Below are 11,190 nucleotides of genomic sequence, written 5' to 3' on the forward strand. Positions count from 1 at the left end.
GAGACAGAGGTCAGTGGAGGGTTAGTAATATTGTACAGTTCTGGTAGGTCATATGAAAAAATTTATCCAACCCAAGAATAATGGAAAGTCATCAGATTATTTGAAGCTGTGGCGTGATATGACCAAATTTGTTTTAGAAATACCACTCTGACATCAGTGCAGAGATTGGAGGGAGGAGTCTGAAAAGAAGGATAGTTGGCTATTGAAGGAACCCCGGGAGGGGATCGCACTGGCCTGAACTGGGGTAGTGGCAGCACAGAAAGAGGAAGTAGATGGTTTTAAGAGTTCTTTAGGCAATAGGGTCAGCAAGACTCAGTGACAGAATGGATGTGGAGGTTGAGGAGAGGGAGGAAGTGCTATCAGATAACCTAGTCTACTCAAACACTGAGAACACTGAGGCCATCCAGCTTCGATTCCCTCAGCTTTCTGCCTCTTCCTTCAAATTTTATCTGCATCCTCCTCAATCTTTTCTTCTTTCCTGTCATAATGAAGAGGCATCTCTTCTATTTAAGACCTGTCCTCCACCTGTGTTGTGGATCCCATCCCCTCCTGCCTCCACAGGGACCTTGCTTGACTAAATATTCCATTTCTTACCCATGTCTCAGTTTCAAATAATTATTCCATTTCTTACCCATGTCTCCAATTACTCCGTCTATACCCGTTCCTCCTGTGAGTACATGAAGAGCCTCCAGTCACTCCTACCTTCCTTAACCCTGTAATACTCAATTAACTAAGAAATTTTTACTTTACTTCACTGCCACATTTTGTGAGTGGCTTCTGCATGGAACTGCTCCCACTTCCTCACTTCCCATTTACTCCTGCCCCTCCAATGCAACTGCTCTCCCTAAGAAAAAATGACCTCTCACCTGCCAAATCTAGGGGCTTTTTCCAAAGTCCTCAACTGCTTGACCTCTTGGCAGGGTCTGACGTTGTTAATCATTCCTTTCTCTTTGAGTCATTCTTGTCTTATGGCTTCTGAGCTGCCGTTTTATTCTATCAACATTTAATAAGCTCTCATGTGTCAACCACACTGCTAGGTGATGGGGATACTATGGTAGAAAGCACTGTTCCTACCCTCAAGATGTTTAAACCTCAGTAGGGGAAACAGGCAGATAAACATTATTGCAGTATGGTGGGTTCCATGCATTTTTCTCCCGGAACTCCCCCTGGCTGTTCCTTCTCAGTCTGCTTTGGGAACTTCGTCGGGTGGCCCCTAAATGTTACTGTTCCTTAGGGTTCTGGCTTGGACCTTCTTATCATCTCACTACATACACCCCTCTGGGTGATCCCTCTCATTCATTTCCAGAACTTTAATAATCATCTATACAAGCTAATGATCGCCAAATATCTACCTCTTCCAGACCTGTCTTCTGACCTCCAGACTTTCATATCTGCTTCCTACCTGATCTTTCCTGTTTAGCTTGCAAGCCCCTTAACATCTCCAAACTCGAACCCATCATTCCATCCTCCTCCAAAGCACCATCCCTACTCAGTTATCAAGCTATAACCCAGAAATTAACTGTAGCCACTCCCTTCTCCACATCTGCTATAACCCAGAAAGTCATTGGAACCTGTTGGTTCTACCTCATTTCCTGCTTTCTCTGATAACCCCTTTCATTGACGGCTTCAGCTCATCTTTTCACATAAATTACTGAAAGACCCTTCTAACTTGTCTCCCTAGACTTCTATTCTTCCCTCTTCCAATCCATTCTTCTCACTGCAGCAAGAGGGATCTCCCTAATGTGCAAATCCAACCATGTCATTCCCTGCTCAGCATTCTTCAGTGTCTTTCCACTGTCTTGGGTGAAATCTCTACATAATAAAGCTTGTGAGATCCTCATGATCTGACTCTTCCAAGCCTCCCCAGCCTCATCGCCTGTCCCATTTCCCAAGCTCTCTCACATTGCCATTTCCAGCCACATTGAATTCCTTGTAGTTCCCCAACGACACTGCATTATTCCATGCTTCTGGCCCTTTGCATGTATTACTCTCTGCCCTAAAAGCCCTAACTCCCTTCTCCTGGCTAACCCATTCCCATCCTCAGATCTAATCTCAAACCCCTCATTTTCTGACTCTACCAGGCAGGCTTGGGATCTTCTGGTCTTATTGTTGTCATTGCCTCTTCCTTGTTCTGTGTCTCTGACTGGGCTGGGACCTCATGATGGCAAGGTTGCATATAAGTAATCTGCTTGTCCCCAGGGTCCCTCTACAGATTCTTGGCAATGAACAAATGAATGAATAAATGAGGCACCTTGTAGCACATCCCTTACCCTCATACACTCTTCAGAAGACTGACATCTGGTCTCAGATACCCACACAGTCAAGATAGTTCCACTGATTTCCATATCCACATATCACACTAGAGACATTTCCACTCCCCTTCCCACAACTTATCTTTCCTCACCCTATGCTCTCTCCTCCTCTCTCCCTTTCACCTGGGCTTCTCTTTTCCTGGATCTTCTTCCTCTCTCCTCTCTTTACTTTATTTCTCTTTCATTCAGCTAGCAAATACTTAAGGAACAGAAATTCGAAGATCCAAATCTGTTGATCCAGGTGCCTTACTGGGGTTTTTGGAGAGAATGAAAGATGAGGAAGCTGTGACCTGCCATCAGGCCACAAGGCATTACAGTACCCTGCCATTTGCTCCACTCCACCAGACCCCCTTCCCTGGAGGTGCCATAGGCATCTCCTTCCTCTGATGCCCCTCACATAACACTCACTTGGAGCCCTCCAACTCCTGGCAACCTGGCCTCTGTTCCTCCCCATATCAGGTTCCCAGATACTTGTGCTCTTGTCCTCTTCTCTCCTGTCTATCAGCAGTAACGGAAGCAAGACTGGACTCTATGATACCCTAGTACCTGCAAAGCAAAAGCCCTTCCAAGGGGTTCATGCTGTTGGGTCTCATCTTTTTCCTGGCTTCCAGCTGCTTGCCCCTTCCTTTAGCTCCAGTGTCCATGTTTCCTGGGTAACTCTCTGACTTCTAGGCATTTTCAGCTGCTGCCATTTGTCAAGGGCTTCTTGGTTCTTGTGTCCCCTGGTGAGAGGGCACTTCCTCCCAGTGGTCCACCTAGAGCCCCCAAGCCTGAGTCAGCATGCCTCTCTGTGTTCTGCTTAGCACACTAGAATCTCTGTTTCTGTTTCTTTCTCTAAGCTGCTCAAAGGAAGGAGCTGTGGTCTCTTAGGGCCTAGAACACACCTCTTATAAGATTGGTGAGGAAGGAGGAGGAGAGAGAGGAACAGAGGGAGCTGGCGGGCGGTCTGTACATTTAAGACCTTCCAGCCACAGCACTTGCCACCTAGGTGACCTTAGCTTCTCTGAGCTCTTCTTTCCTCAAGTGAAAATGGAGGTAACATTGAGAGTTGTTTTGAAGATTCAGAAAGAAAACTATTAAGTGCTCAATTCTCAACTTAGCTAATTTTATTTCCAACGTCTCAATCTCTTTACTGTGCTCTCCTGACCCTCAGCCTCCTGCTTCCCCAAACTTGCTTTTCCCTCTTGACATCTCTGGGTTGCTACATCTCCATCTTCTCTACTAGCTCCAGCCTCACTGGCCTCCTCTGCAGTCTGGACTCCAATTGTCAGGGTCAGACCTTAGGACCAGGCTCTTGCTGCCCATCACTACCACCCCTAGAGTTCCCTCACCCTGTCCAAGTCTCCCTATCTGTGAACACCGCAAAGGCAGGGACTCGATCTCTCCAAGTCACTGCTATTTCAAATTTGTTCTCTACTGCTTAATATGGAGTTTGGTACACGGTGAGTCTTCAATAGAAATTTATCTAATAAATCTATTAGTGAATCATTTCACAAGCATGCGCTGGGACTGCCTCTCCCTATTTTTTTCTTTGTCTCCTGGAGACTTCCAAGCATCCTCTGGTCCCTTCCCCTGCCTCACCACCTGACTCCATGCCCAACTGACCCTCAACCTGGACTGGCAATTACCTCATCACTGATCTTCTCCTCTAGCCCACTCTGTGCACACTGCCAGAGTTATTCGCCTGAAACAGAGCTTTGCTCATTCTCTCTCCCTGTTCTATCACCTGGCTAGTTACATGACCCTTAATCAGGGCATTCCAAGCCCTCCAGCAGAGAAGCACCACGGTTTAACAGGAAGCACTAGCTTTGGAGTCCATCAGAGCTGCGTTCCAGATGTTTCTCTGCTACCTACTCTGAGCCTCAGTTTCCTCATCTGAAATAACACTTATCTCGGTGTTATTCTGTGTGTCTGCACACAACAATAGCAGCTGTTTATTGAGGCTTCACTGTGTGCCAGACACTATGCTAAGTTTTTTTTTTTTTGCTACTTTTTTTTTTATAGCATTCTTCCATTTAACTCTTTTATCAACTCTATAAAGTAGACACTTTAATCCTCCTTTTACGGAAGAAGAAACTAAGGGTCAGAAACGTTAAACAACTTGCCAGTGGTAGAGTCAGAATTTGAACTGTAAGTGGTAGAGTCAGAATTTGAACTCGAGTCTGTCTGACAGCAGAGCCCATCTTCTTAACCACTGTGATAATAGCTCAAGCTTGCACACATAAAATGCTTACTGTGTGCCAGACTGTTCAAACTACAAACACGGTCCCTATTTTATAGATGAGGAAATGGAAGCAATGAGAAATTAACGGGCTTGCCCAAGGTCACACAGCTAGTAAGTGTGAAGCTGGGCAGAAATCCAGTTGGTTTGGCCCCAGAATCCACGTCTTTACCACTATCCTGTCCTGCCTCACTATGACATATTGCCTTCCTATTCTAGGAGTGCAGTAAGTGTGCATTGGTGAATGAATCTATCCTGACATCTGGTCTGTGGCCAGTCGTTAGTCAGGTCATTCTCTCTCATTTCCCAGTGCAGAGAGGTTGCACCCTTATGGCTCTCCTAAAACTGTTCTCCCCAAGATCACTATTGACTGGTAAAGCCAGTGGCCACTTCTCAGCCCACATCTTACATAACTCTTAGCAGCATTGGATGCTATCGATCCCTCCCTCCTTGTTGATATGTTTTCTCCCTTAATTTCTGTGATACTACCTCCTTCTTCTTATCCAAGATGAAGAAGGTCTCCTCAGTCTACGCCTTAAATGTGACTGTTCCCAGCGTTCTGTTGTAGACTCGCTTCCCACATTGCACGTCCTATCTGATGGTCTCCATACCCATGGCTTTTGGTTACCCTTTGGTTTGTCCAAATCCATATCTCCAACCCAAACTTCTCTCCTAGGCCCCAGTTCCAGCTGTGCCTAGGCTCTCTCCATGTGGGGACCCCCAACAGGCACCCAAAAAATAGCTTCTCCACTGTGGTACCCTAATGGCACCACTTTAGTAACCAGGCCAGAAGCGTAGGAGTCAGTCTAGAGTCCTTCCATTCCCTCACCCTTTTGGAAGAGTCGGCGGCCAAGTCTTGTCAGCTTTACCTCCTTGCATATTTCTTCTCTGCGTCTTCTCAGTCCCACTGCTCCTGACCTGGGCTGTTAAAGACACATCATACCTGTCTCCCTCCTCCCGTAGCTTCTTTGCTTCTGACCTCCCTTGGCCCGCTAGGACTCTTTCCCCTCAGCCCTCCTGAAATTTCTTCCATCTTTCCCTTCCCCCTGAATCTCAGGCAGTGTGGAATGTATAGTCCTGGGATCAAATGGAGGCTGTGTTAACTCAGGAAACTTGTTTCACTCTCAGCTTCAGTTTCCTCAATGGAAGGCGGGACACCTTCCTCACAGGGTTGTTATGATGATTAAATGAGATGCTGTCTGTGAATTGCCTGGCATAGGGCCTAGCATGCCGTAAAAGCTCAGAAAATAGACGTTCTTTCCGCCTCGCCTGCTCACTTCCGTCCCTAGCCTCTCCCAGGATGCCTCCTGGGAACCAGACCTCGGGAAGGACAGAGCTAGGCTCTGGGTACTGCCTTCCCATGGGGTTGTCCCAAGGCTCTCCAAGGAAGCCAGCTTGTCAGCCTTTTCCTTCCTCCTCCCTTACTCAGCCCCCTCTCCTCTCTGTCCCAGTCCCCCCGACCCCCAGGACCCACCTGTCTGGGCTAGCTGTTCTTGTCTCTGACTTACCTCTCCTTTCTGCATTAATACCACTCACTCTTCCCTTTGCCATACCCACTCACTCTCCCTCAGTTTTGCTCCCTGTCATCTACCCACCAGAACTCTTTCCTCTCTCTTTTTTGCCTGGCCCTGTATCTCCACCTCCCTTTGCTCATGGAGGCTGTCTTCTTTTTCCTCCACTACTGTGCCAGTCTGCCTTTCCTAGCTCCCCTTCTCACCCTGTTGTCTTTCTGGTCCCTACCCCTCCCTGGCCTTGGGACAGGAAGTTGAGGGAGGAGGCCTGAGTGGTGCCAGCAGCCCCAGCCTGCTTCCCCTTCTGTACCTCGGGCCACTCCTCTACTTCCTCCTAGTGCACCCCCTTCCCTTATGGTCCCCCTATTCCTCCCCCCAACCCACCTCTCCTTCCTCTCCCATGTTTCCCCTGCTCCCAGGTCCTCTAGACACACAGGCTGCAAGTGGGGGGTGGGGAGGGGATTGACATCACAGTGCAGGCCCCAATGAACGGTCTTGCCCCTCCCCCTCCTAACGAGAACCAGCTGTGGTTCCAGAGGCCCAGATGTGGGGCTAGAGGGGGAGAGCAGGATGGAGCCAGAGGACAGAGTAACAGGACTGGGACAGAGTGAGGGCATGTAGCAAGGCAAAACTGGGTGAGAGAAGAGGTGTGACAGATCTGGAGAAGAAAGAAGACAGATCTGGGCAGGAAACAGAGCAGATTGTGGAAAGAGACAAGATGGATGGTTTAGGCCAGATCTGGGGGAAGGGATGGGACAAACCTGGAGAGGGAAAGAAACAGGAACAAGGAGGAGGAGCAAGTCTTGGGGAAGAGGCACTGAGAAACACTGGACAGATGGGGAGAGATGGTGCTGAGAAGAGTTGGAGAGAGGATGAGACGGTCTCAGGAGAGAGTCTGGAGTTCGAGTTTGGAACTGGAAGCCCTGGAGCAGGAAGTTATGAGGCACAGTCCAGACAGAGGCCCCAGGGACCTAGAGGTCACAGCTGCAGCCACAGAGCTGACCACGAGTGCCCCGGCAGCATGTGTGAGAGCATGCCTGCGTGTGGATGGGTCTGCAAGTGTGTGTGCGTGTGCCTGTCTGTGTGAGTCTGTGCATGTGTGCAAGTGGGTCTCTGTGTGTGTGGGAGGGTGGGTATGTGGAAGTGTGCTTATGTGTATATGTGAGGGGGTGTTGGGGGGGAGTATCTGTATGAATGTGCCTGCCCATGTGAGGCCTCTGAGAAAGTGTCTTTCTGTATGTATGTGTCTGTGTGCATTTGTATGTATGTCTGCATGTGTGTGTAGGGGGGTGGTCCATGTGAATAAATTTGCCCATCTCTGTGTGTGGGAAAACATGTGTCTCTGTATCTGTGAGGAGGAGTAACTGGTATATGCACTGGCTGTGTATATCAGTTAAGGTAGCCTGCTTATGTGTGTATGAGTATGTGTTAAGTGTGCTTATCTGCATGTGAGTTGGTCCATGTGTGGGTCTGTGACTTTATGAATATAACCTTTGTATGTCCACTGCGAGAGTGTATTGGAGGAATTTGCACTGGACAGGGACCCAGGCTGGGTGATGAGGAGGGCACCAGGGTCTAACCAGGCTGGGAGAAGGGGAATCTTCCTGGTCTGAATCTCTCCTCTTCAAGGCTGATTATTCACTTGAGTTTTTATCTCATACCCTTCATACATCCTTTCATTCAAAAAATTTATCATTCATGTACTATGTGCCATGCTCTGTGCTACACACAAAGGTGAATAAGTTACAATCTTGGCCTTCAAATAGCTGACATTCTGTCTCTGAGGAGGGAGACAGAGAGTTATAAGTGTGTAATAAGTACATTGACCTCACTGTCTATTATATTCTCTCCCCACCAACCATAACTTTCTCTCTACTGACTGATTATTTAATTAGCAATCATCGCACCGTGGATAAACCTTATCGGCTACAATACTGCCATTGCACAAAGCTCTTGTGACTGATTATTTAAATAAGACCAACTCTTAACCCTTGATGCCTAACTCAGTCTCTAGGCCTAGATCTCTGACCCGGGCCTCTGGACCATCCCTGAGTCACACCTGTTTTCACTCTCCCATCTTTGAGTCACACCTGTTTTCACTCTGACCTCCTTGTTCTGAATTACTCTGACCTGCTATTCCACAAGGCAGCTCCCTGAGCTCCTCAGACTTGAGCCCTGGGGAAAGGGGTCTTAGTACACACATAGAACCCCAGAACTCTGCAGCCGGGATGAGAGGGCCCAACAGGGATGGTGCTAGGAAATGATGAGAGAGCATCTACCCAATGCCCAGCTCTGGGACCTTTGCTTCCATTGTCTCCAGTTCTCACAAAACCCTACAAGGTAGGTATTACCATAACCAGTTTGTAGATTAGGAAAATAACACTGAGACTGGGACTCAACCCCAGCTCAAATTCTAGTCCCTGCTGTTTTCATTGCCTCACACAGATGGGCGAGATGGGTACTGGAAGTTTAAGAGGGGGGTCAGAAACTCTCCTTTAGGAGAACAAGAAGTCCTAGAGCAGAGCAAATCTGTAAAGACCTAAGGACACACTTCCGTAGTCACAGGACTGACCATGGCACCTCGGGCACGTGTTTGTGCATGTCATCTGAGTCGTCATGTCTGTGGATGTTTCTCTCTGAGTCAGTATGTGAGTGCGGTGGTGTGCACTTCTGAGGCTCTGACCATTCAGCACTGGTTACCCGCTCACACTGTACCTCTACTAAATGATGGAGAATCAAAAACTAAGACCCTGAAGTTGCTGCCCTCAAGGAGTCACCGATTTAGTGCAGCGGGGGGCTAGGGGCAGACATATGAACAAATCAGAGCTGTTGTGCAGTTTATTGACAGTGTGCACCAAAAGCAGTGGGAGCCCAGTGGAGGGTTCAGTGGGCTGGGCAGGGGGCTGAGGGAGATGTCATAGGAGATTCCTCAAAAGACAGGAAATTTAAACTGGATCTTGAAGTTTCAGTAAGAGATAGCCACTTGGAGAGGATTTATAGAGAGTATCTCAGAATGAGAGAATAGTGCATACAAGGCAGGGAGTTGGGAAGGAACACGGTAATGGGTTTCGTGTTAGCATGCAGGGGATGGTGGGGAAAGTAAAGGTGGGGCACACTAGAAAAGTTGGCAGGAGTCGGGTCAGGAAGATACATTAAGGGGTTTGAACTTTATATTGTGGGCCAGAAATTCTATACCTAGCCTCCAGGAATCCCTCGAAACTGTAGACACAGTTTATGTGTATCTGCATTTTTTCTCCCTAGAGGGGCAGCAGTTTTCTGCTCTCAGTAATGGGGAACCAGTAGAAGCCTTTTGTCAGGAGTGGTTTGATGAGAGCTTGTGTGGATAGCTCTAGTCAGGTAGAGATGGAACAGAAGGTCCAAGCCAGGAGGCTGGGGAACCAGTAAGGAGATGTTGCAGGAATTGAAAGGAGTGATGACAAAGCTCGGACTAGAACAGCAGCAGTGGGAAAAGAGAAGAGCAGACTTGAGACATGTCGAGTTGAGATGGTGAGATTTGGATGACTAATTGGAAATCAGACTGAAGAAAAGCAAGGAAGCAAGGAGAGCTTCTGTATCTCTGGCTTGGACACCTGGGTGAGTGGTAGTGCTGTTCACAGGAAAGGAAATGGAGGAAGAAAATCAGCTTGAGGTGACGGTTGGGGATACGATGTGAAGGAAGTCCAGTATATGGCTAGACGTGTGTCTCCAGAGCTCTCCAGAGCTGGAAATGGAGATTGGAGAGTCATCAGCAAATAGATGGTACATTAAAAAATGGTCGACACATTTGAACTGAAGGCATGGAAATGGATAAGATCACCCAAGTGGAGGGTGAAGAGTGGGAAAAGATGTGGCCAGAACTGAGTCCTGAACAGCACCAATTTTTAAAGGATGGGCAGAGGAAGAACTTCTACAGGAGACTGAGGAGTGGACAGTGAAGTACAATGGAAGCAAGAGGTGGGGTATTAGCATGTGAAGCCGAGACGAGTGGCCTTCAAAGCCAGTAATCAGTAATCCAGTGTTCCAGAATGACACAGTAAGAGAAGGATTTAAAAAGTGTCCATTAGATGTAGAACATAGCGATGATTGGAAGCGTAGCGAAAGCTTGCCACAGGAGAGGAAGCCTCACTGTGTAGAGGGTGGAGGGTGTGAGAAATGAGAAATTGGGAGAAATGAATCACCCTTTTAGTGAGGGCAACCTCTTCACTGATTCTGCTCTCACTTAGTCACTAAACGCTCATGAAGCTTTACGCCTCCTCCTTTTTGAACTTCAGCAGCGTTTGAAACCCTGGCTCCCCTCAGCCTCAGAGGCACCTCCCCCTCTCTGGTTTTCTGTCTCTCTCTGTCCAGCTGATGGTTCAGGCCAGAAATTTGCCCATCATCCTTGACTTCTCCCACTCCCTCATCTCCTGCCTTCAGGCAGTCAACAATCCCTGTCTCTTCCACCTACCTCCTAAACCTCCTGCAGATCTATCCACTTCTGTCATTTTCTTTGCTAACACTCACCCAAGTCACCATCAAAGGAATGCCATTGCCTGGACTCCCACAAGTGTGTTATAAGGGCTGTCCTAAGACAACCATCCTATCTGTATGCCCCTTTTTTTCCAAAGGGCAGTGACAGCGTTCTTCACAAAATGTAAGTCATATCTTGGCTTCCATTTGCTTTTAGGATAAAGTAAAAATCATCGATATGGCTTATGAGTTCCTGCCCCATTTCATACTGTCACCCCTAGCACTCTACACCTCACACACATTCTCCCCTAACCACCCCCTAAACACTCTCAGTCCTTTCTTGACTGTGGACTCTAAGCCTTTCCACATTCTATTCTTTCTTTGACATGTTCTTCTGTCCTTTCTGTATCCCCTTCTCTGCCCACCGTTGCCTAGCTAACACCTACTCAGTAAGTCACTTGACTGTCATTTCCTCAGAGAAGTTCTCACGGACTCCTCACATTAAGCCCCTCTTTTGCTTTCATAGCTTCCTGTATTTCTCATAGCCCTTATCACACTTGTAATCACTTGTCTGATTCCTGGATTATAAGCCCCATGAAGCCAGGGACTGTTTCTTTTGTTCATGGATGTGTCCCCAATGCTTCCACATAGTAGGCACTCAATCTCTTATTGACTGGAGAGGAAAATGAAGCTAAGG

This window comes from Pteropus vampyrus, unplaced genomic scaffold, assembly GCF_000151845.1.
Source record: "Pteropus vampyrus isolate Shadow unplaced genomic scaffold, Pvam_2.0 Scaffold671, whole genome shotgun sequence".
Lineage (NCBI taxonomy): Eukaryota > Metazoa > Chordata > Mammalia > Chiroptera > Pteropodidae > Pteropus > Pteropus vampyrus.